This window comes from Mesoplodon bidens, assembly GCF_964165515.1.
Source record: "Mesoplodon bidens genome assembly, chromosome: 12".
NCBI lineage: Eukaryota > Metazoa > Chordata > Mammalia > Artiodactyla > Ziphiidae > Mesoplodon > Mesoplodon bidens.
In genome coordinates, this window is record NC_138168.1 from 7,835,392 (window position 1) to 7,860,161 (window position 24,770).

Here is a 24,770-nt window from a genome sequence, read left to right on the forward strand (position 1 = left end):
ATTTTATCTCTTAAGGCAGAAGAGGAAGAAGACAAAATTGATAGAGATATAAAGACGTCTATAGGTAAAAAGAGATGAAGGTTGAGGTGTCGTAGCTGAGAGCCTTTGTCACCTCCGTGCAGTCACTGTTACAGATCCATAACACTGAGAAGAGGAAACGAACTTGGAAAAATCAAGGAGTGGATGTTGTAGAGCAGGGTCTTCAACCCCCGGGCCTGTTAGGAACCGGGCCGCACAGCAGGAGGTGAGTGGCAGGTGAGCGAGGGAAGCTTTATCTGCCGCTCCCCACTGCTCTCATTACCGCCTGAGCCATCCCCCTCCAACCCCCATTCTGAGGAAAAATTGTCTTCCACGAAACCAGTCCCTGGTGCCAGAAAGTTTGGGGACTGCTGCTTTAGAGTTAGTTAGAGATAGGTAGGAAAGTTACCAGGAGAAAAATCAGTGGAATAGGAGCGGAAACATATTTTGAAAATTAAGGCATAATCAGAAAATTATGAACATAAAGTATACTTTTAATGTTTCTAGATCTTTCCCGTAGCAGCCTTTACTAGAATCCTTTTCATCATCACGAAATATAAAACGCTTAGTGCACTAATAACCAGCTGTTTATCAGGAGTCAGCTGGCCTTTAGCTTATCTGTGATTTCCAAAGCATCTTTTTTATGTTATTTTTTGTCCATCTCTAGCTGTGTACCATGCCAGTCTCTGTGCCAGGCGTTTTGTTGGTTGAGCTTCCAAATGTATTCAGGCTTATGCTGTGGAAATTTGTAGTTTGTCAGGCAGATTGGGAATACCTCTCCTCCGTGAAATCTATGTTCTTTTTCTAAAGTCAAAATTCCTTCTCTTCCTGTCAAGTACCCATGTTTTCAACTCACTTCTCCATTCATTATCCAAAAGAGAAATTGAAAATTGCCACACGTAGGAAATTACATTCCTACAATGTAAATTATCTCTTAAAACTTTCTCAGTTCTCTTTGAATTTTATGTTACATTTTATTCTATGTTTCAGACTCTCACTCTTTTTGGGAAATGGAATCATTGCTGTTTTGCTTTCCTCATTTTGTATGATGCTAACAGAGATGGTATATAATCCCTGTCTAATTTGGCCGATTATCCTGTTTCTCATAGGTTTTTCAAATATGACTCAAGTTCAGGAATATGAATTTGCCTACTTCTTCAACCATATATCTCCTTGACAAATTCCTTGTAGTTTCCAAAAACAGAATTCTATTTTATAGAGATGTTGGTCTCTCTGCTTGAGATGATATTCTCTACAGTTTCTGCATGGAAAACTTCTATACATCTTTCAAAGCATGGTTCAAGTATTTTCTCCTCTGTACCTGTTTTTCTCATTTCCATACTCTACCCACCCTAATAAAAGTTGATTTTTCTTTCCCTGATCATTTTATATGCCCTGGTTTAGCACTTCCTGAACTGCACTGCAATTATTTGTTTTATATTTGAATCCCCAGTAGGCAGTGAGGTCTTTCAGGGCAAACATCTTTGAATCTCTAATGTTTAAAAGGTAGTGCACTGGTACTGTATTAGGGTGTTATTTATTTCTAATAAAAAATTATACTGAAGTGTAGTTGATGTAGTTAGTTTCAGGTGAACGATACAATGATTTGACATTTGCATATATTATGAAATGATCACCATGATAAGTTTAGTAACCATCTGTCCTCATTCAAAGTTATTACAGTATTATTGACCATATTCCTTATGCTGAATATTCCATCCCCATGACTTATTTATTATATAAATAATATTTATTAAGAGGTTTGTACCTCTTAATCCCGTACATCTGTTTGTCGCTCCTCCCAAATCCTGCCCTCTGGCAACTACGTGTTTGTTGTCTGCATCTGTGAATCAAATTTCATTTTGTTTTGTTCATTTGTTTTATTTTCTAGATTCCGTGTATAGGGGAGATCATTCAATATTTGTCTTTCTTTGTCTGACTTATTTCACTTAGCATAGTACCCTCTAGAACCATCTATTTGTCACAATTGGCAAGATTTCATTTTTTTAATAGCTGAGTAACATTCCGTGTGTGTGTGTATGTGTGTGTATGTGCATATAACATCTTCTTAATCCATTCATCTATCAATCAGCACTTAGGTTGCTTCCATATCTTGGCTATTGTAAATAATGCTGCAATGAAAATTGCATATATATTTCAAATTAGTGATTATTTCTTTGGATAAATGCCCTGAAGTGGAATTGCTGGGTCATATGGTAGTTCTACTTTTAATTATTTTTGGAAACTCCATACTGTTTTCCATAGTAGCTCCACCAACTTACAGTCCCAAAAACAATGCATGAAGCTTCACTTTTCTCTACATTCTCACCAACACTTGTTATTTGTTGTCTTTTTGGTGATAGTCATTCTGACATGTGTGAAGTGGTAGCTCACTGTGATTTTGATTTACATTTTAGTGATGTTGAGCATCTTTTCATATATGTTTTCCATCTGTATATCTTCTTTGGAAAAATGTCTGTTCAGGTTATCTGACCATTTTTTAATTGGGTTGTTCTTTTGATGTTGAATTGCATGAGTTATTTGCATATTTTGGATATTGACTTCTTATCAGATATATTGTTTGCAAATATCTTCTCCCACTCAGTAGGCCACCTGTTTGTTTTGTTGACAGTTTCCTTCACTGTGCAAAAGCTTTGTAGTTTGATGTAGTGCTATTTGTGTATTTTATGCTTTTGTTGCCCTTGCCTGAGGAGTCAGTTCCAAAAAAACAGTATTGTTAAGACAGATGTCAAAGAGCATACTGTCTGTGTTTTCTTCTAGGAGTTTTATGGTTCAGGTTGTACATTTAAGTCTTTGATAGATTTTGAGTTTATTTTTGTGTATGGTGTAAGAAAGAAAAAAAAATTATTTTGCATATAGCTGTCCAGTTTCTCCAATACCTTTTATTGAAGAGGCTGTCTTTTCCTCATTGTATATTCTTGCCTTTTTTGTCATAGATTAATTGACCATGTATGTGTGGATCTATTTCTGGACTCTCTATTCTGTTCCATTGATCAGTGTCTGTTTTTGTGCCAGTGCTATGTTGTTTTGAATATTTATAGTATAGTATAGTTTGGAACCAAGGAGCATAATACCTCTAGTTTTGTTCTTCTTTCTCAAGATTTCTTTGACTATTTGGGGTCTTTTGTGATTACATACAAATTTTAGAATTCATTCTTCTAGTTATGTGAAAAATGCCATTGTAATTTTGATAAGAATAGCACCTAGTCTGTAGATTTCCTTCGTTGGGTAGTATGGTCATTTTAACAATATTAATTCTTCTAATCCATGAGCATAGTAAAACTTTCCATTTGTTTGTGTCACGTTTAGTTTCTTTCATCAAGGTCCTATAGGTTTCTGAGTACAAGTGTTTTACCTCTTTGCTTAAATTTATTCCTAAATATTTTATTCTTTTTGATGCAGTTGTAAATGGGATTGCTTTCTTAAATTCTCTTTCTGATAGTTCATTATTAGTGTTAGAAATGCATCAGATTTCTGTATATTAATTTGGTAGCCTGCAACTTTACTGAATTTATTACTAGTTCTGGTAGATTTTTGGTGGTGTCTTTAGCACTTGGTATGTATAGTATCATGCCACCTGCAAACAGTTTGATTTCTTCCCTTTTAATTTGGATTACTTTTATTTCTTTTTCTTCTCTGATTGCTGTGGCTAGGATTTTCAGTACCATGTTGAATACAAGTGGTGAGAGTGAGCATCCTTTTCTTTTTCCTGAATGCTTTCAGCTTTTCACTGTTGAGTATGATATTGGGTATATTTATTATATACAGCCTTTATTATGTTGAGGTATATTCTGTCTGTATCCACTCTGTTGAGAGTTTTTATCATAAATGGATGTTGAATTTTGATAGATGCAGAAATCTCAATAGATGTAGAAAAAGATTGCATCCCTGAGCTACATCTCACTTGATCATGATGTATAATCCTTTTAATGTATTGTTGAATTTGTCAATATTTAGTTGGAGATTTTTGCATTTAAGTTCATCAATGATATTGGCCTGTAATTTTCTTTTTTTGTGTCGTCATTATGTGGTTTTGCCATCAGGGTTATGCTAGCCTCATATAACGGATTTGGAGTGTTCCTTCTTCTCTAAGTTTTTGGAACAGTTTGAGAAGGATAATCGATTTCTTCATATTTTCTATTCCTGATTTAGTCTTGGGTGATTGTACATTTCTAGAAATTTATCTATTTCTTCTAGGTCATACATTTCATTGGCATATAATTGTTTGTAGTAATTTCTTACGATCCTTTGTATGTCTGTGGTGTCAGGTTTAAATTCTCCTTTTCATTTTCATTTCTGATTTTATTTATTTGGGCTCTCTCTATTTTTTTCCCTGATCATCTAGATAAAGGTTTATCAATTTTGTTTATCTTTTCAAAGAACCAGCTCTTAGTTTCATTGATCTTTTCTATTTCTTTTTTTTAAGGCCCTACTTCATTTATTTCTGCTCTGATCTTTATGATTTTCTTCCTTCTATTAGCTTTGGGTTTTATTTCTTCTTCTTTTTCTAATCCCTTTAGGTGTATGGTTAGATTGTTTGAGATTTTTCTCATTTCCTGAGGTAGGCTTATAACAGTATAAACTTCCCTCTTAGAACTGCTTTTACTGCTTCCAATAGATTTTGTATGATTGTGTTTTAATTTTCATTTGTCTCAAGGTATTTTTGATTTTCTCTTTGCTTTCTTTATTGATTTATTGGTTGTTCAGTGGCATGTTGTTTAGTTTTCACACATTTGTATTTTCTCAGTTGTCTTCCTGTAATTGATTCCTAGTCTCAACTGTTGAGCATAGCCTTCAGTCTTGCCCCTCTGAGAAACCTGGGCAGGATGCCTGGCAGCTGTGGAGCACATCCCTGGGCAGGGAGCCAAGTCAGAAGCCCTGTCCAAATGATAAGCATAGCCTCTGGCTGCATGTAACCAGGGAAACTGAACAGTGACCCTGAGCAACCTTAGAGCCCAGCATATAGTCCTGCCATCATGGAACCCAGCCTACCACTCCACCCTGCAGCAGAGCGTAGCCTAAGGCCCTGCCTGATTGCTGAACACAGCCTATGGCCTGGCCCAGGAAGGGAGCCCAATGAGTGATCACACCCAATTGTGGAGCATAGCCTGCAGCCCCACCTGACCAGGGATCCCAGGTAGCATCCCAACCCAACCAAGACCACAGTCTTCAGCCCCACCCAACTGCATGGTATAGCAGGAAGTGCTGCTGACCAGAGATCCTGGCCAGTGACCTCTCCCAACAGTAGAGCCCAACCAACAGCCTACACAATTGCAAAGCCCAGCCTGTGGCCTTGCCCAACTTCAGAACACAGCATGCAGCTCCACCTGAACATGAAGTCCAGCAAATGGCACCATCTGGTCAGGAAGCATAAACCTGAGAGCTCACTTGACCAGGAATGATTGCAGAGTACAATCTGCAGCCCTGCCCACATACACATATGAATGTATAAAGTTCACCAATAAAGGTAAATTCATAGTCAAATTCAAATTCTCCAATACTGTAATGGTTGTGCATAATCGCTTACAATTCTAGTTTAAAAGTTAAAAACTAAATGTATGGAATAACTATAACTACAGTAATTTTTTATTGGAAGCACAATACAAAAATGTAAATTGTAACATCAGTAACCTAAAGTGGGTGGGGGGAGTAAAAGTATAAATGAAATTATAGACAAAGAAGACATTGCAGCTGATATCAAAGAAATACAAAAGAGCATAAGAAACTACAATGCACAGTTATATGCCAACAAATTGGACAAACTAGAAGAAAATGAATAAATTCCTAGAAATATAAGAATACCAATACTGAATCACAAAGAAATATAAAATCTGAACAGACCAATAATGACTAAGGAAATTGAATCAATAATCAAAAACCTTCCAACAAAGAAAAGTCCAGGTCCTTATAACTTTACTGGTGAATTCTACCAAACACTTATAGAAGAATTAATCCCAATCCAACTGAAAGTCTTCAAAAATAGGAGAGGATGGGACACTCCCAAGCTCATTTTATGAGGCCAGCTTTACACCGATACCAAGGCCAGACAAGGAAACTACAAGAAAATAAAACTACAGATCAGTATCCCTGAGGAGAAAAGGTACAAAATACTAGCAAACTGAATTCAACAGAATATTACAAGGATCATACACCATGATCAAGTGAGATTCATCCCTGGCATGCCAGGATGGTTCAACACATGCAAACAATAAATATGATACATCACATAAATAGAATGAAAGATAGAACTATATTATCTCAATAGATGCAGAAAAAGCTTTTGACAAAGCTCAACATCCATTTATAATTAAAAATATCAACAAAGTGGGTATAGAGGGAATATACCTCAACATAATGAAAAGACCATATATGACAGGGGCTTCCCTGGTGGTGCAGTGGTTGAGAGTCCGCCTGCCGATGCAGGGGACACGGGTTCATGTCCTGGTCCAGGAAGATCCCACATGCCACGGAGCAGCTGGGCCTGTGAGCCATGGCCACTGAGCCTGCGCGTCCAGAGCCTGTGCTCCGCAACAGGAGAGGCCACAACAGTGAGAGGCCTGCATACCACAAAAAAACAAAACAACAAAAAAAGACCATATATGACAAACCCACAGTCAACATTATACACAATGGTGAAAGTTTGAAAGCTCTTCCTTTAGGAATAGGAACAAGACAAGTATACCCACTCTCACCACTTTTATTCAACATAGTATTGGAAGTCCTAGCCAATCAGACAAGAAAAAAAAAAAGGCGTCCAAATTGGAAAGGAAGAAGTGAAACTGTCACTGTAGATGACATGATACTATTCATAGAAAACTCTAAAGACACCACCAAAAAACTATTAGAACTATTAAACAAATTCAGTAAATTTGCAGGATACAAAATCAACATACAAAATTCAATTGCATTTCTATACACTAACAACAAACTATATATAAGAAAAATAAAGAAGAACAATCTATTGACAATATTATCAAGAAAAATACAATACTTAGGAATAAATTTAACCAAGGAAATGAGAGATCTGTGTGCTGAAAACTAGAAGACACTGATGAAAGACACTGAAGAAGACACAAAGAAATGGAAAGATATATCATGTTCACATATCAGAGGAATTAATATTGTTAAAATGTCCATACTACCCAAAGCCATCTATAGAATCAGTACAATCCCTATCAAAATTCCAATGGCAATTTTACAGAGAAAAAATCCTAAAATTTGTAGGGAATCACAAATGTCACTGAGTAGCCAAAGCAATCTTGAGAAAGAAGAATACAACTGGAAGCGTTATACTTTCTGATCTCAAACTATAATACAAAGCTATAATAAACAAAAGAGTATGGTGCTAGAATAAAAACAGACACACAGACTAATGGAACAGAATTGAGAGCTCTGAAATAAACCCCTGCATTAAATGGTCAACCAGTATTTTACAAGGGAGCCAGAACTCTATGGGGAAAGGATATCTATTATTCAATAAATGGTTTTGGGAAAATTGGATAACAATGTATAGAAAAATGAATTTGGACCCCTGTCTTACAGTATGCACAAAAATGAACTTGAACTGTATAAAGACTTAAACATAAGTCCTGAAACTAAAACTCCTAGGAGAAAACATAGGTAAAAAACTCCTTGACATCAGTCTTGAGATAGACTTTTTGGATATGAAACAAAAAGCACAAACAAAGTAAAAAAAACCATTAGGTGGGGCTATATCAAATTAAAAGGCTTATGCACAGCAAAAAGAAAAAAAATCAACAAAATGAAAAGGTAACCTATGGAATGGGAGAAAATATTTGCAAATCATATATCTGATAAAGGGTTAATATAAAAATATATAAGGAACTCATATAACTCAATAACAAAAACACAAATAATCTGATTGAAAAATGGGCAAAGGACCTGAATAGACATTTTTTCCAAAGAAGATATACAAATGATCCATAGGTATATGAAAAAATACTCAAAATCACTAGTCATCAGGGAAATGTGAATCAAAACTACAATGAGATATCATTTCACACCTGTTAGAATGACTATTATAAAAACAGACAAAAGATAACAAGGATGTGAAGAAAAGGGAAACTTTTTACACTGTTGGTGTTGTAAATTGGTGCAGCACTATGGAAAACAGTATGGAGATTCTCCAAAAAAATTAAAAATAAAACTACCATATGATCCAGCAATCCCACATCTGGGGATGTTTCTGAAGGAAATGAAATCACTATCTCAAAGAAATGTCTCATTGCCATGTTTATTGTAGCATTATTTACAGTAGTCAAGACATGGAAACATCCTAAGTGTCCATTGATGGATGACTGGATAAAGAAAATATGAAATACATATGTATATAAAAATATTATTCAGTCATACAAAAGCCGTTTGTGACAACATGGATTGAAACTTGAGAACATTATGCTAAGTAAAATAAGTCAGACAGAGAATGACAAATACTTATTTGTGGAATCTAAAAGCCAGACTCATAGAAACGGAGTAGACTGGTGGTTGCCAGGGGCAGGAGCATGGGGGAAATGGGTGAAGGTGGTCAAAGGGTACAAACTTCCAGTTACAAGATAAATAAGTCCTGGGGGATCTAGGGTTACTGTAGTTAACAATACTGTAGTGTATGCTTGAAAGTTGCTAGGAGAGTAGGTATTACAAGTTCTCACCACACAAAAAAAGATAACTGTGAGCAATGGATGTGCTAACTAAGTTTATTGTGGTAATCATTCTCAATGTATATACGTATATCAACTCATTACATTGTACACATTAAACTCACATGATATGCCAATCTCAATAAAGTTGGAAAAAAGAAACCTTCTACCTGTCTCACCCCCACAGAAGAATTCCTCTCATGGGGCATATGTTTTGGGCTCCCATTCTGTACTGAGGCCTTCCTATTCATGAAACTAGTGAACTTCCAAATTGCCACAAAGAAAAAAAGTGAAATAGAAAAGTAAAGAACCAGACAACATTAAATACAAACCAAAATATGAAACACTGAAAAATTTTCTGGCTTCAATATCCCACACCAGAGATGTTTTGGAAACTTGGACTGGAAACTCCAAGAGGCCAGGATGTAGTATAGTATTTTAACCAAATAGTCAAGGAGAAAAAGTCTGAAGGTTTGGAAAAATATAATTTTGAACTGAGATAAATTTAGCATACAGAAATAGAACAAGATATGGCCACCTAGCTCCAAAGTAGTGGAAAGGATAGTTTTTATGTCAGGTAGCAATATCTTGAAATAAAATTCAGGTACAACTAAGAAAGAAAACGAAAGTGGATATTGGAAAATATCTAGCAGACTCTTCCATACCTTCAAAAATAACTTGATTTACTGCAAATTTTTAGATGTAGGATAAAAATGTTAATATAATGATGATTCCCAACTAGAGATACTACCGGCCATAATAATCAGTTATTGGGTGTTCAAATACACTTCATGGGAGTAATGAAATGCATGGTATATGCATTTTGAAGTCTATTTTGATTGTCTTTATTGTATTTTCAGTTTGTGATGAAGAGGAGCTATAAGACAAAAAAAGTCTCTTAAGTTGGTCTCTTGCACAGAAGACAACAGATTTTTCCCCTATCAATTTTGTTTAATAGAGAAAAAAATCCAATAATCTTAGCTCATAAACATTTATTTCTTGTTTTCCTCACTGTGTCTTGTATTTGTTCCCCAAACTTGGACTTTTTGAGTACTTGTTTTAACATTAGTGAATGATACTTAATATGCAAATGTCTACCAGAAGAATATTACCCCTCTGTGGAACCAAGAAAAATCTCACCTGAAGCAAAACTCTTAGAAAATATACCATTTTCTACCTTAGTCTCATCTTACAGAGACTAAAAATAGAGGCTTCAAAGCATAAGAAATGAAAATTTACCTCAATGTAAATATTTTATATGCATTTATTTACAAATATTTAAACTTCTCACTTACTTAATAGAACAAGGCTTTGGAAAGCAAAACCCCCTGGCTCTCCATTTTCCTTTAAATGTATTCTGATTTTAATAGAAATCAGTTGTAGAGTATGATATTTCTCATATAACAGTATATTAATTCATGAGAAATAGATAAAAATGGAATTTGGATTTGCATTTTATCATTAATTCTTCCGGTTTTTATTTCCTTCCTACTATATGAGAAGCACTGTGCTGAGGCTGATGGAGAAATAATGATGATATAGATGCAGAGCCTGCCGTTCACACTGACCACAGTGCAGCTGGGAATTGGCACAGGTGGAGCGGGGGTGGGAGAGCAAAATCCAGTTTCAGTCTACACTGTAAATACATACAGCCTCATTCGACAAACTGGTGAGTGTGCTCTAAGCCTATTTTAATAGGGACTGTGGGGCTTTTTGGAAGCGAATTCATTTTATGTGGAAGACAACCTAACCTAGTAATGAGGCCTTTGTTATTCAGTGGGAGGAGAGATTTCAATGTGTCAGCTTAGTTTCTGGCTCAGACCACCATGTACTTATGTCCATAGATAAGCCATATGGGGACACGACATGTGGTGCTTTTTAGGTAAGATTTTGGGGCCTCAGAACTAATTTGGTGGCCCTGTGTTTGAGTGTGATACGAAAGGGGCTTGAATTCTCTCTCAGTTGGAGGTGGACTATTGGGCAGCAGGTACTTCAAGGGTCCCAAAGTGGATTCAGGTGATAATTAGTGGAAGGCAGAATAGAAGCAGTGGTACAAAGGAGGAACAGTTTACATTAGGGCCAGCAAGGAGGTGTGATGTGCTAGGTGGCTAGATTTTTATTCCAGGATACTCGGAAACAGTTAGTGCTGGTGGTGGTGGTCATATACAAAACTCTTTTGGCGGCAAGTGCATGCTCGCAGGAAATTGTAGATATTCTAAAAAAGGCATGTATAGAGTGCTATGGAAGTTCCAGTGAATCGACAAAGTACTGCCTAGGAGGGGCAATGAAAACCTCATGAAAGTGACATTAGAATATGTCCTGAGTGACATGTAGACCTTGGATATTCAGAGATGGAAGTGCTTTAGGTACACAGAGGCAAAATGCCATTTGGTTTTGGTATGAAGGGAGAGAGGCAAGAGAAAACACTACAGAGTTTATTTGGGGAGAGGTTTATAAAAAGAAAGAATTGTTAATGTGATCAAGTGTTCCAGAAAGAAGATGAAAAGGACGAAAAAGAGAGTATTAGATTTATTATCAATAAGAGAAAAGAGGACTGGCAAAAGCACTGAGGATTGAAGATTGATTAGTGAAAAAGTATAGACAATGGATTTTTGAATAAAAGTCTAATGGATTTTACTTACTGTCAATCTGAATAGTTACTTCTTGAATTTCAGGGCAGGAATGTACTCAGGATGGCTCAATGACGACTATAGATCAGGGCAAGGACTAAAGCCTCCACAGCAATGTTCTTCCCTCCAGATAACACTATTTCTTTAAATGGGGTGGTGTATTAGATTCTTGTCGTTCAATAATTCTTGTCCCACTGTATCCAAATAGACCTTTTTGGTGTTCACCATTTGGAGTAAAGATGACCTTGTAAATTTAATTTAATGCTATTTTAAAGGCAGCCACTAGAGGGCATCACTTTTTTTAAAGTAACGGGAGTGATAACTTGAAAATGCTGTCCTGTTAACTTGAAATAATGCTTTCCAAAGAGGACCTAATCTAGTATAAAGGGAACTTGGTTACACTTACAAGATTCAAACTCTAATTTTTCTAATCCCAGTTCTTTCACCATCTCACCTGCCTTTGAGTTTAGTTTTTCAGTCACTGATCCCTCTTCTATGAAATATATGCTACTCCCCACTCCATAAGATATGAATTCCATAGAATGGTATAGATTTTTAATTTTTATGGATTATCTCTTTTGTTCCCCCAAAACCCCAATTTATCTTCCCTCCTTCTCTTCCAACATACACATGCGTGTGTGTGTGTGTGTGTGTGTGTGTGTGTGTATACTCACTTTGGGAGGAAAAGATGAGGTGCTTATAAATGCAATACAATGTAGTATCTTATTAACATGGAACTTTAATCTTGCATATAAATGATTGATTTAACTTTCTTTAAAACTTATAACACTTCATGCTTTCATTCTACTAATTACAATATTCCATTTCTCACCAAAAATATGCAACCAACTCTACTATGCAGTTGACCAATGACAAATGAGCATGAGGAATATGAATCTAAAAATCTAAAGACAACTTTTTCATGCTTCTAGAGATAAAAGCTTCTCTATTAATTTTTGACTCTGAAAGTTAAATATTACACTATTAATTTAGGTGGAGCCCAGAGAGAATGGAAAGCTTGGTCATATATTTCTAAATCTTTCCAGTTCTACTGTTGACTTTTGCCTGTCATTGGACTTTTCCAGTGAGGGAGAATAAGCCCAGGTGTTAGCAAGATCAAGTACAACAAAGACCTCTGACATGGGCTGGAGTAGGAAAATGCTCTAATGATAACCAAGGTCCTGCAGTCACCTTTCTTGGATAATGTGATCTTTTGTAGTCTGCTGAACTATTCCTCAGGCCATAGTAAGGAACTCTCAGGCCTCCTTCGTATACAGGATTCTGTCATGTGTTTACATTTAATATATGTGATGATATACCGCTTAGGCCCCCAGCTGCAGATGGAAAGCAGTGATTCAACCTTCCAGATTTGAAAAAGAGAGAGTAGCATTCAGATTGCTAAACCCAACTTTGTTTCCTTTCAGGCAATTTTGAAATAAATTAGTTATTTGAACATACCTAACTTATTCAAATGGAAAAGTCGTATAGTTTTAGTGATTTTGACTATTGAACTTCTGTTTTCATTCATTTCCTTCTACAATAACCTTGTTGTTAAAAATACATACCATTTTATATTGAAAGCTACATTTTTATGTTTTAATCTGAGGCTATTACTCATCAACCAGGTTAGCTGAAAAGCAAATAGGTTGGTTTTAATTTTCTGTATTCCAAAATGTTTTATTCATCAGCCACATTTCAATTCTAGTAAATGCCATTTTCTAAACAAGGTTGTATGTGGGCATAGGCTTTATTGGAGGGCATACTGGGGTTTCGTCAAACCAATACATGTGTTATCTTTACTTGACGATGATGATTTTAAAAGTTTCTCTCAAAACTCTGGTCAACTCTTTCTAACATCAACATCAATTAAACTTTCCAGTTTGTTTCACATTTAGTTCAATTGTGAATTCCATTAATATCTTGCTTGAGTCTGAATAATAAAGCAGAAATATTTAATAATGATCCTTTTATGTTTTGTCTAAAATGTCTTAGATTCTTTCATGATTGTCTATCACACACCCAGTCTGATGCTAGGAACATTTTTGGATCAGATCAATGTAGATGTCGTTCTAAGTTTAGTCGTGTAGAGATGTTAATTCACAGGCACGTTGTCATTTTAACCTTGAGTATATGATCATTCTTGTCATGGTTTCATTGCTATTTGCAGTTTTTCGTTCGACTCGGGCATTATTTTAAAATGTTTGATGTTTTTTAAAATACTTAAAATTTTTTTATACAGACACTTTGTAAAATGAATGTTCTCATCTAGCATGTAATTATGCCATATAACTGTCAAATAGTGCAACATTTAAGTGGCGGCTGTTTTAATAACACAGTAGCAGTATACTGGTACGTACTTCTTGATTATCTGGCAGAATGTAACTATTTATGTTTAAGGTGAAGAGCAGCACTTACTTTCATGTATGAACAGCTCCATAATGGAGCACAGAAGAACAGGTATTCCACTGTCACAGTCTTAGTCAGTGTGTGTCTCCTTTTAAACCTATAACCCAATTCACAGATCAATTTGCCATTTAGACTTCAAAGAAAATGAAGAGTTGGTCTGATTTCTCGGTTTCCTGTTGTCTTAACTAACTTTTAGGGATCCATCAATATTAGCATAGTCTAAAAGCATTTGCAAATATTATCTCTTTTTTCTTTCTCTCTGTCTCTCTATAATCTATCTGATTATCTAATTTTCTACTACTATTGTGTATTCAACTTTAACAAAAGGTACACATACCTGAAAGAGAAAGTAAATTATTTTCATTGGGGTCAGCTAGCATGTACTAACCAAATAAATAAGAAATTTTAATGGAACATCAATTATTTCCTGACTCAAACAAACTCCGCCAGATATTCTGCCTATAAAGTCAAGACTTGGAAGACAGTAATAGGTCACAGACTTCTCTTCCCTTTAACTCTCATGTACTTTATTTTTAATCGTGTGTTGACTACATACATTGTAATCTGTGAATGGACTCAGAGAAGAATGAAAGGCTTTGCAGATGCATTCCCATGCCCTTTTCTCTAATTCTAGCTACCATTGACCACCCACTAAGATAGGTCCTGGGTTACTGACAGCAGGGAGAGGGATAAGGAAATTACAAATGCTTCAGTGTCTATGGGTGTGTGTGTCCCTGCCTGCCTTGAGCTGGCTGGAACTGTAAGTAGTGAGTTATTAATCATTCTGATATTCAATCATAATCTGAACGACTATATTCCAGAGGTTCTTTAGAAATGATTTCTCCATTGCATGTGATGTTGATTTTCTCATTTGATTTCATAACAATGTGAGGAAGGTCTCTTGAGTAGGGATTATAATTTTTTTCTATCTATGAGGATCAGGCATGTTACGTGACATGCTCAAGGCCAGTAGTAGGTAAAGAAAATGACACTGAGATCCTGATCTTTTGACTACTGTTGCCACTACTTCTCTCAGCTGCTGTGTATCCTGTGTTTTCCTTGTGTCAGGATATGTGCTTTAGAAATGTAATCTCATTGAATCCGCTCAGCAGCCCTTTTAGGGAGGTACTGCTTCATTTTACAGAATCCTGTGCTCTCTCCAACAGTTTCCTTCTGAAGCTAAAAGTTGATAAAGTGACAGTTACAAATGTTGTCTTAGATTATCATTGCTTTTGCATTGCTTTTAAGATGCTGGGTTGACAACTCTTAACTTCCTTTTTCTACTTTGAGATAAATTCAATGTCTTATTTAAAAAAATTACAGGCTTTTATGTTCATTTCTCTTCCCTTTATAATAACGTTGTTAAAATTCACATTGCATACACCTCTTATTTTGCTCTAAATCAGTTGGAGGAACGACCGATAGAAAATTCTCTGCACCACAAAATGTCATATAGATAAATTATAGACCCCAGAAGGCACTGGTAACATGTTGTCCTCTCAACAAAGACAGAAGTTACTGGAGTTAGAGACAGAAAAGAAATATATTGGTTATGTGCCAAAGGATATATTTACAATATAATGGTTTGTAGGTCTCTGTGAAAGACTTAAAAGAAAAAAAAGACATGAAAAATTTACTTTCTTGTTTGCTTCTACTGTAGTTGGTAAGTGACAAAATACTTCCCAATGGCACAATGGCTGATTTTCTCTTCGTGGGTGAAGGACCTATACATTCAACTGCAGTTCCATAAGAGACTGACTCATGCAATTTTGAGCCAAACTGCAGGCCCCCTGCCCCACCACCAAAAAAAAGATCCAGAAAATACAATCCAAAACATGGGGTCTACATTTGACATGATAACATAACATTTAGATCCTGAGTTACAGTAACAGATAAGATTGAATTTGCTCTTTGATCTCAAACAAGTAACCTAGGTTCTTAAAATTCTGAAGCTGTTTTACGGTTGGATGTGCTGTGATGATTCATTGTGTGGTAATAATGCTTAAAGTCTTCCCTGCTCTTCTTGTCACTGTATGATTTTCATTTTTGAAATGAATAAAATTGTCCCTGTTAATCACAGTCAAGAAACATATGTTTTGAATAAAGACCAAATTCTCTAAAATTAGTGAATTAATCATTATCTGTCTGTTTCTAACTTTCTGATTCTAGAAAATTGTATTTTTAGTTCCATCAAATAAACTTTATGCCTTGATCGGAGGAGGTTAAACATGAAAAGATTTACTGAACTTGGCTTTCTGGCTGTGAATTGAAGAATGAGCAATATGCAAGCACACTAGAAGATGTCAGATCTATCAAGAACCATTACTAGTGTGTCGTGGTTGAGTGTCCTCACCGGATGTGGTTGCAGGTGACTCTGTCTCCTTCCCCCTTGGCTCTCAAGGCCCTGTCCATTGCCACTTCTACCAGATGTCCCTGAGCCTGTAACTAAAGTGATTCCAACCTGGGCTCTGAGTCCCTTCCCCTCCAAACACCTTAGGAACCTCCCCCCACTGTCATCACTTTTCATTCTTTCTTCAGCTTCTTCCTCATTAAGCTGTTTTCATAGAGCATTTAAATTTAATCTTTCTTATATTAAAACAACAGCAGCAACAAAACAAATTAAGAAAGAACTCTTTTACCCTACTTCTTCTGGCTACTGCTCTACCTGACTTCTCCTTCCCAGCAAACTTTCTTCAGCCAGTGGACTGGTTTGATGGCTGCCTTGTGCTCTGCAGCTACCTCTCCACTGCATGCAGGGTGGCCTCAGGGGAGGCCAGGAAACTATCTAGGAAAGTTAAAGGCACGATATTTCCCTAAATGCAACATGGCAGATGATATCTTTTTTTTTTTTAATATCTTTATTGGAGTATAATTGCTTTACAGTGGTGTGTTAGTTTCTGCTGTATAACAAAGTGAATCCGTTATACATATACATATGTCCCCATATCTCTTCCCTCTTGCATCTCCCTCCCTCCCAGCAGGTGATATCTTAAACGTGATTTTTAAGTCTTGTTTAGCTTCCTGTAGTGCTTTCCCCTACCTGGAGAGAGAACTCAGGTATCACAGAGTTCTAAATAATTCTTTTGAAGTTTGAATTAGCCATAGTTACATAACATGGGGGACTAATAAAATGGTTAAAATTGTAAGATAAGTAACTATGGAGGCAACATTTTAAAATGTATAATTTAGGGCTTCCCTGGTGGCGCAGTGGTTGAGAGTCCGCCTGCCGATGCAGGGGACACGGGTTCGTGCCCCGGTCTGGGAAGATCCCACATGCTGCGGAGTGGCTGGGCCCATGAGCCCTGGCCGCTGAGCCTGCGCGTCCGGAGCCTGTGCTCCGCAACGGGAGAGGCCACAGCAGTGAGAGGCCCGCGTACTGCAAAAAAAAAAACCCCAAAAAGTATAATTTATTCATTCCTCAAATATTTATTGAGTGTCTGTTATATGCCAGGTATAGTCCTAGGCTTAGGGGAGACCATGGTGAACAAGATGCTGTTTCTATCCACACAGGCTTCATTCTTCCGGGGAGACAGGGAAACTCCATGGGGTACACGGGAGCAGCATCTAGAGAAATCCCCAGGCAGGAGGGGAGCTGTTTGATGAGGTCAGGGGCAGGAAAACTAAAGAGGCTCAGACGAGGTCTACCAGAAGTAGACTTGACTTTACATCCTGTCTGCATACTAACTACATAACCTCTCGATGCCTCACTTTTCTCATCTGTGAAATGGGTTCCTTACTCATTGCATTGTCAGGATTAAGTGAGCTAATCTCTGTAGTGTTTACAGCATAATATGCAGTCACTAAATATTAGCTGGTATTATTACTATTATAATTATTGTCATTAGAACTGAGGCTGAGCACAAGGAAAGGTAAGACTGCCTCTCAAAGAGGAGCATGTTTATGTTACTCCCAAATTCCTAATTTATCGCTTCCCCCCCAGCTTTCCCCTTCGGAAACCATAAGTTTGTTTTCCTACTGTGTAGCACAGGGAAGTATACTCAATATTTTGTAATAACCTATATGGGAAAAGAATCTGAAAAAGGATATATATATATATATATGTATATATATGTATATAACTGGATCACTGTGCTGTACACTTGAAACTAACACAACATTGTAAATAAACTATCTCATAAAAAATAAATTAATTAATTAAAAAAAAAGAGGAGCATGTTATTCTAAACTGCTCCCACCCACCCAAATGATTCAGCTAAATGAGCACTCATAGCATTCACTGAGACAGGCCCCATTTGGGCATAGAAGAGTCCCTATGGCATTATACGTCATTCCTGTCTCTGGTTGCCCATATACCACATAGGGGATTCTCAGTCCCTGTGTCTAGAGATGGAGTTGATGGTGGCAACTCCTGCTGAGCCTTGGCATGTCTGTTCCCCAGTTTCTATCTCAGTTGATTTTTCTAGGGGGCCAAGGAATAGAGTCGGTATTCAGAGCTTCCTCTGAGTACCTCAACATCACTGGCTCGAAGCTCAGGCTTTTAGTGTTGCTTTCCCAGAACCCTGCCTCTGAGACCTGGGAAATGCTCTCACTGGTTCACTTCCTCCAAGTTGGATGGCTCAGAAGCAAACTTGATTTTCACAGGAGTGTGGCTTCTAAGTCCATTTAAAGAAATACAAAATAAGGCAACAGTAGAAATAAACTCACATTTTTACTATTTAGAAAATCAGTCTTGATTGACATATATATACTAATATGTATAAAATAGATAACTAATAAGAACCTGCTGTATAAAAAAATAAAATGCAAAAAAAAAAAGAAAATCAGTCTTATTTTAAAATAAATTCACTACTCTGTTCTCTTATTTTTCCAAGACAAGATTGTCACAGCCAAACTTTTAAAGGCAGAATGAAAGGACACTCTATCACTTCTATGACTGACAGGATCCTCCACTCGTGTCAGGGAAACAAAACCCATACTAGGGATTTTGACAGAGACAAGTTAAGGTAGGAAATTCGTTAAGTGTCGGAGAGCTAAAAAAGCAAAGAGAGGAGTAGAGGGAATGGAGATAATAACTGAAAGCAGCAGCTCCCACCCCTTGGGCTGGGGGAACAAAGGGAAGGGCTTGGGTTGTCAGAATCTAGAAGCTAAGAGGTAGGGCCCCATGGTCCTGGGACTCAGACCTCTGAGGAGGGTCACTATCCTGCGGCTGCTGGTACCTTGCAAGGGCACAGTGAGATTGAGAAGATGGGAAAAAAGCTGGAGATGGGAATTAACTGCCCCTACCAGGGCAAAGGGTCATTGCTGAAGCAGTTTGTGACAAATGAGAGGCAAAGCAAGAGGGGAGCAGGTCTGTTTTTTCTCCTCCAGCCTTCCGTCTCCTCTAGCCCTTAGCACAGCCTAGCAGGAGCCTACTGCCCAGTGTGCAGGAGTGGGTCTGTTGCTGAGAGAAAATTGTTTCTCAACCAGAACAAGTCATTTGCCTGCTTCGGGGATAGGCCCTTAGATGTGCCCAGATCTCTGCAAATGCGGGGCTGCTCCTCATGGGGACTGGCTGCCTGTGTAATTGCTGAGCTGGGCACGGCTGCGTTTTTGCTACTGGGGGACACCTTCATGAAATTAGCTCCCTGGAGATGCTGCATATACGTAACATAATTTTCACCACATTCAAATGGCACAGCCACTAAAGCCTGCAGACAAGCCTTTCACGTCTCTTAGAACAGAGAGCCTTTTTCTCTTCAGTAAGTTGACATAAACTCCTGGTCATCATTTTAGCTCCTCCTCTTTTTTTCTCCAATCCTCACATCTAATCCAATTACATTAATCTTAAATCTATCTCTCTATATATTGTAAGGGCAAATACAATTTAAAAATAAGAGGTTTTTGTTTGTTTGTTTGAATTTTATTTATTTTTTTATACAGCAGGTTCTTATTAGTTATCCATTTTATACATATTCGTGTATACATGTCAATCCCAATCTCCCAATTCATCCCACCACCACCACCCCCCGCTGCTTTCCCCCCTTGGTGTCTCTACATCTGTGTCTCTATTTCTGGCCTGCAAACAGGTTCATCTGTACCACTTTTCTAGGTTCTGCATATAAAAATAAGAGGTTTAATTCTCTCTTCTGAAAATAAAGGAAGAGGCTGGCCCCCTTCCTCTCTTTTCCTAGAACATTTACTTTAGAAAACTGTGCCTCTTTGAAATGTATATAAATCTTTTTAAAAGCTAAATATTCTCTTCACAGCTTTATGACCCAAGAATGCCTTTCTCTAAGACTTGAGAGCCATCTCTTTGAAATATAAATATCTAGGGAGGGAGATAGCACCCCTGTCTCCCAGTCTCTGTGTGAGGGTAGGAGTCTGACTTCGCGGGTGCCTCATTGCAACTTGTAAAACTATCTCCTTAAAGATATGAGAAGTTTATTCTTTTTTTTTTTTTTTTTGTATAAAGCCAATTAGCAAACACAGATGGCTACCCCAGTTACCAGGTGAATCTAGGGTGAACTGTGTGTGACAAATGAAGTTGTCAAGTCTTCTTGCCTGAGTCTAGTCACTATTTATCTTGAGAACATGTCTGGAATGGGGTGTATCTTCATGGCAGTATAAAGGGTGGGGTTTCTTTCTGTCTTGGCATCTCTTAGCAGATTGCCTGTGATGCATATCACATTCTGGTTTCATGTTTATTCAGTAATAAAAGTGTTTTCTCTCTCCACTACCTTTGTGGAGCGGATCTCTGGGTTGGGAGATTTTGCTTTTAATTACATTTCTTTATCTGTCTCCATATCTACCTCTCTCTCTCTCTCCATTTCTGTCCTACCACATCACTTGCCATATTTACTGCCTTCAGTATTCATCTCCTTGCTTCTGTTCCTGCTTCCTCTGCACAGTCAGCCTGTGGCCTTTTAAAAATGCAGCTCAGCTTATGTCATTCCTCTTCCTAAAATCCTGCAACGGCTCCCCTTGCGGCTCAAATGAAACCCCAAGCCCTACAAGCCCTGGCTGGTCTGTCCCCTTTCCATCCCCCAGAATTAGCTCCTGCCTCTCTCCTACCTGCGCATTTTGTTCCGGCCCTGCTGGCCTGTTGTTTCAATTCCCTGAAGTATCAACCTCGTTTCCTCCGGGGCTTTCCCAAGTGCCACTTGGCACTGGCATGCTCTTTCCCTCACTCTCTGTGGTTTATTACTCAGCCAGTTTCAACCTAATTATCCCCTCCACAGAGGGCCGCCCTTCACCCCATCTGAGTTAGGTTGGCCTCATTCCTTACAACATTATGCGCTTTCCTATCAGCAGAGAGTTTATCGGCATTCATAAATATGTGTTTACTTTTCATTGCTTGTTTTTTTTTATAGGTACAACATATTCATTCATTTATTCTTCTTTTTTTAACATCTTTATTGGATGTTCATTGCTTGTTTGTTGCACAAAGACAGGGACCATGCATACCCACACCCACATCACTGTAAATCCAGTGCCACCATGGCACCTGAAACATGGTACATCCTCAGCAGCTATTTGCTAAATACGTGGGTCTCCAACGAAGTTCATTTTAAAGGGAAATGTCTCTAAATATTTGTCTCCTTTTTCCTGTTTGTGCTCTTTCCCCTTGGAGGGCTGGACTGACCCTGAAGGGATGCCTCTAGAACACTGAACTTCCCAGAGAATAGAACAATTCCAGTGCTTCAAAGCCTATGAACCCCAGTTGAGAACTTCCTGGTTCTCTTGACTAGTTCTCTGTTAAATGACAGGTCTGAGGGCCAAGGCCTGCAGCGTGGCCATGCTTGGTGGCACGCCGGGGAGACTAGGTTTGCTCCTCAGGAGAGAAAAGAGCTCTCCTCCATCTGTTAGCCCATCGAAATGCTTTTCAACGTGCACTGGAAGTCAGCACTTTACCAGACAGATCGCAGGTGTGGCAGGGCTCCCACTTGAGTAAAATGGACGGTGCTCCTGGGTTTGCTGTGGGTCTAGTTGAAGAAAGTGCTGGGCCACAACCGGTCACTGGGGGTGAGGCTGGCCACTGATGAGCGTTTTACTGCAGAAGTTCAAGAAAGAGTGATTTTAATGAAACAGAGGCTTAGCTTGTGAAGCATGTAACTGGCCAAACAAGATTGCTTGTAGGTAAATAGTTGGCAAACTCTTTTGGTGTTTCTTCCACTTGGTTTTATTTGTTTATTTTTCACTCTGGTAACTTCACAACATTGGTTACTAGTTTTATTTTTCAAATGCCCTCAACAAACACGTTGATGAACCCGAATAGCATTAGTGATGACGGTGGAGAGCTCACAGCTGACGTTATTAATGAAGCACAGGATGCTGTGAATAACGTGATTTGAAAAGAGACGGCATCCACCTCCTCCCTTTCCCCCAAGGACTGAGTAGGAAGGATTCTGGGAGCAAACAGGTTTGTCCTCACGCACAGACCACGAGGTTGGCCCCCATTTGTGATCTGATACTTAGTTTTGATTAAGTAGAAGGCAGAACTTGGGCTCACCTGCAGGCGGTTGGGTTTTGCTCGCTCCACATTGGCTGTGGACGTCACTTGCCTTGGCCTGTGGCTGGCCTGCTGTCGCCCTGCCTTTTCAGAAGCCACCAGGCCTGCTGCCCTTTGATCCGGAGCAGCCAGGCCCCAGGCCGATAACGCAAGGTGAGCCTATGGTGCCCCTATGGCATTGCTTTCCCACTGGCTTTTTCTGTCTCTGAAAGTGCTGCTGCAGCGGTTGTGGTCATTGACCCACAGAGTGAAAACTATCCAGTGCTCTCAGGGACTGCCTGACTCCCTGCTCAGCTCCTCTCTACAGACAAAAGGGGATTCACGCCAAGTTCAACAGAGAAGCCTGTGATTTCCCAAGAGCTTCTTCAGAAAGCTGAATCTCATCCCAAGGCTGAGTCCTTGGGCTTGAGCCAAAATTTAAACACTTGACTCTCTTAACACACTATTACTATAAATCTTCTATTTGACCTCTGTCTGCCTCAGATTGGAAGCACTCTTCTACTTATAAAACCCCTTTACACCACACTTAAATCATAATTGTCAGGATTTCTGTAAGTGTGCTGCATAGAATTATCTGGAGGCTTTGGGGATGCTTCCTGGCCTAACCCTTTCTACCAAGTCAGATTCCCAGGGGTTGGGTCTAGGAATCTTCATTTTTAACAAGCTCTCACAAATATTCTCATACTTCCGAGTGAACGTTTAAAATTCACTGAGGTGCATGGCACAGAGTAGATGTCCCTAAAGTAGTAACTGTTAATGTTAACCTACTGATAGGAAAATTCATAGGAAATGAGTTCTAAACAAAAAGTCCATTATCTTTTTGTTTTGTTTTTTGCGGTACGCAGGCCTCTCACTGTTGTGGCCTCTCCCATTGCGGAGCACAGGCTCCGGACGCGCAGGCTCAGTGGCCATGGCTCACGGGCCCAGCCGCTCCGTGGCACGTGGGATTTTCCCGGACCGGGGCACGAACCCGTGTCCCCTGCATCAGCAGGCAGACTCTCAACCACTGCGCTACCAGGGAAGCCCTCCATTATCTTTTGTAATGGATCCTGCAGAGTATTTCTACTTGAAAGTGTGCTGTCTCTAAACAAGACAGCTAACTTACTGTCCCCCAATGAATTATTTGATAATAAGGGCAAGCAACAGAATCATCATTAGAGCTTTGCTGATTTTTTTAGATACTGAAGATATACATAAGTTCATGGTTAATGTTACCACAGTAATGATATAATGTATAGTAGAAATTATTGGGTGGCAGAATTTATTTTAAAAGTTTTATATATCATACTAGTTTTCTTTGTATAGAATCATTAAGGATTTGAGTCACTTAAATTGTTCAGTTATAATTTACTATCTTCAAAGGGGAAATTATATGTTGTAAAAGCTATTCACACTTGGATTTGGGGACCGTAAAATGTCTTGAAAGATATTTATTATAATATGTATGGAGGACTTTAACAGCTTCTTTTTGGTCACTTTCCATAAGAATGAATCAACCTATCTGAATAAAGTAGAAACTTATAAGAACTGACTTTTTTTAACCCTTGGGGTGGATAATAATAAACACTGTGATGCTTATAGTGGTAGAAGACAGAGAGTTGTGACATTGTGGAATGTAATCTTGGGGTTCCTGAAGTTTAACACACAGTACCTTAAGTCATTTCTGAGGGGATTTTCCATCATTTGACATTTGCTGTAATTGCTGAGATCTTCAAACTGGCTCTTCATGGGGACAAGCTTGTTACCTGACTTGTTTTCAGAGTTATTAGCATGCTCCATTTCGAGAGAAACTTCTCACCTTGTGAGCCATCTCTTATTGGATTCTGGAGGATAAATCCAGAAGGATCATAAGCAGTTTGTGAATCAGTCAATGTAGCTGGCCTAAGAGACCTCTTACCGTGAAGGCTTCTCTTGTACTAGTTAATCAGAAGCTCTGTGCCCAGTGGTTGGTACAGTGTTATTTTGTGCTCTGAATACCAGCAGCACAGAGCTGGAGAGGGTTTGTAGAGACCAGTCAGTCTAATTATTTATCCTCTGTTTGTCCCCTGGATAGAACTGACTGCCCTCTTTCCTAGTCACTCTCATATTCTTATACGTTGTTAGAATTACACAGGACAGACTCCATGACAGCAGATCTTAGTTACAGAACCATACTGTACAAGTTAAAGAAAAATTGCATGATCCAAGAAAGTGACAAGAGCAGAACTTTGTTTTCTTGGTGGTTTAGGATTGTGCTTTTTGCTTTGTCAGTGCAAAGTAGTGTGTACCTAAAAATGAGTGGAGGGTTTGTGCCACAAAAAAAAAAAAAAAAAAAAAAAAGAAAGAGAAAAAAACCCAGAAATTTTAGAGTCACTTTCTGTTTCTCCCCAAGTACAACAAATAGAAGAGACCCTTGCCTCATACCTAAGGAAGACTTAGCATTTCTTTTTGAAAATAACACAAAGTTAAACCTTTCTTTCCGTGGCTCTCTTAGTCATTGAATTTAGTCTCTGAGGATTGTTCGTGGATGAAAAGCAGAAAGCATGCATCACAGGAAAAGGGGAGAGTTATGGCAGAATCACTGAGTTTTGTATTTAAAGAGAAAAAAGG

The 24,770-nt window shown here is 38.3% G+C and overlaps 1 pseudogene across 1 annotated transcript in view; it reads right to left on the bottom strand.

Moving 5' to 3' along the window:
* Window positions 1-23,960, bottom strand: part of LOC308626231 (transmembrane protein 41B-like) — a 99,016-nt pseudogene extending 75,056 nt beyond the window's left edge. The window contains exons 1-2 of the transcript in view: window positions 23,833-23,960; window positions 22,182-22,293 (exon numbers count right to left, since the gene is read on the bottom strand). The product of the transcript in view is annotated as a transmembrane protein 41B-like (transcript). The remainder of the gene's footprint in view (window positions 1-22,181; window positions 22,294-23,832) is intronic.
* Between the last annotated feature and the right edge of the window lie 810 nt (window positions 23,961-24,770).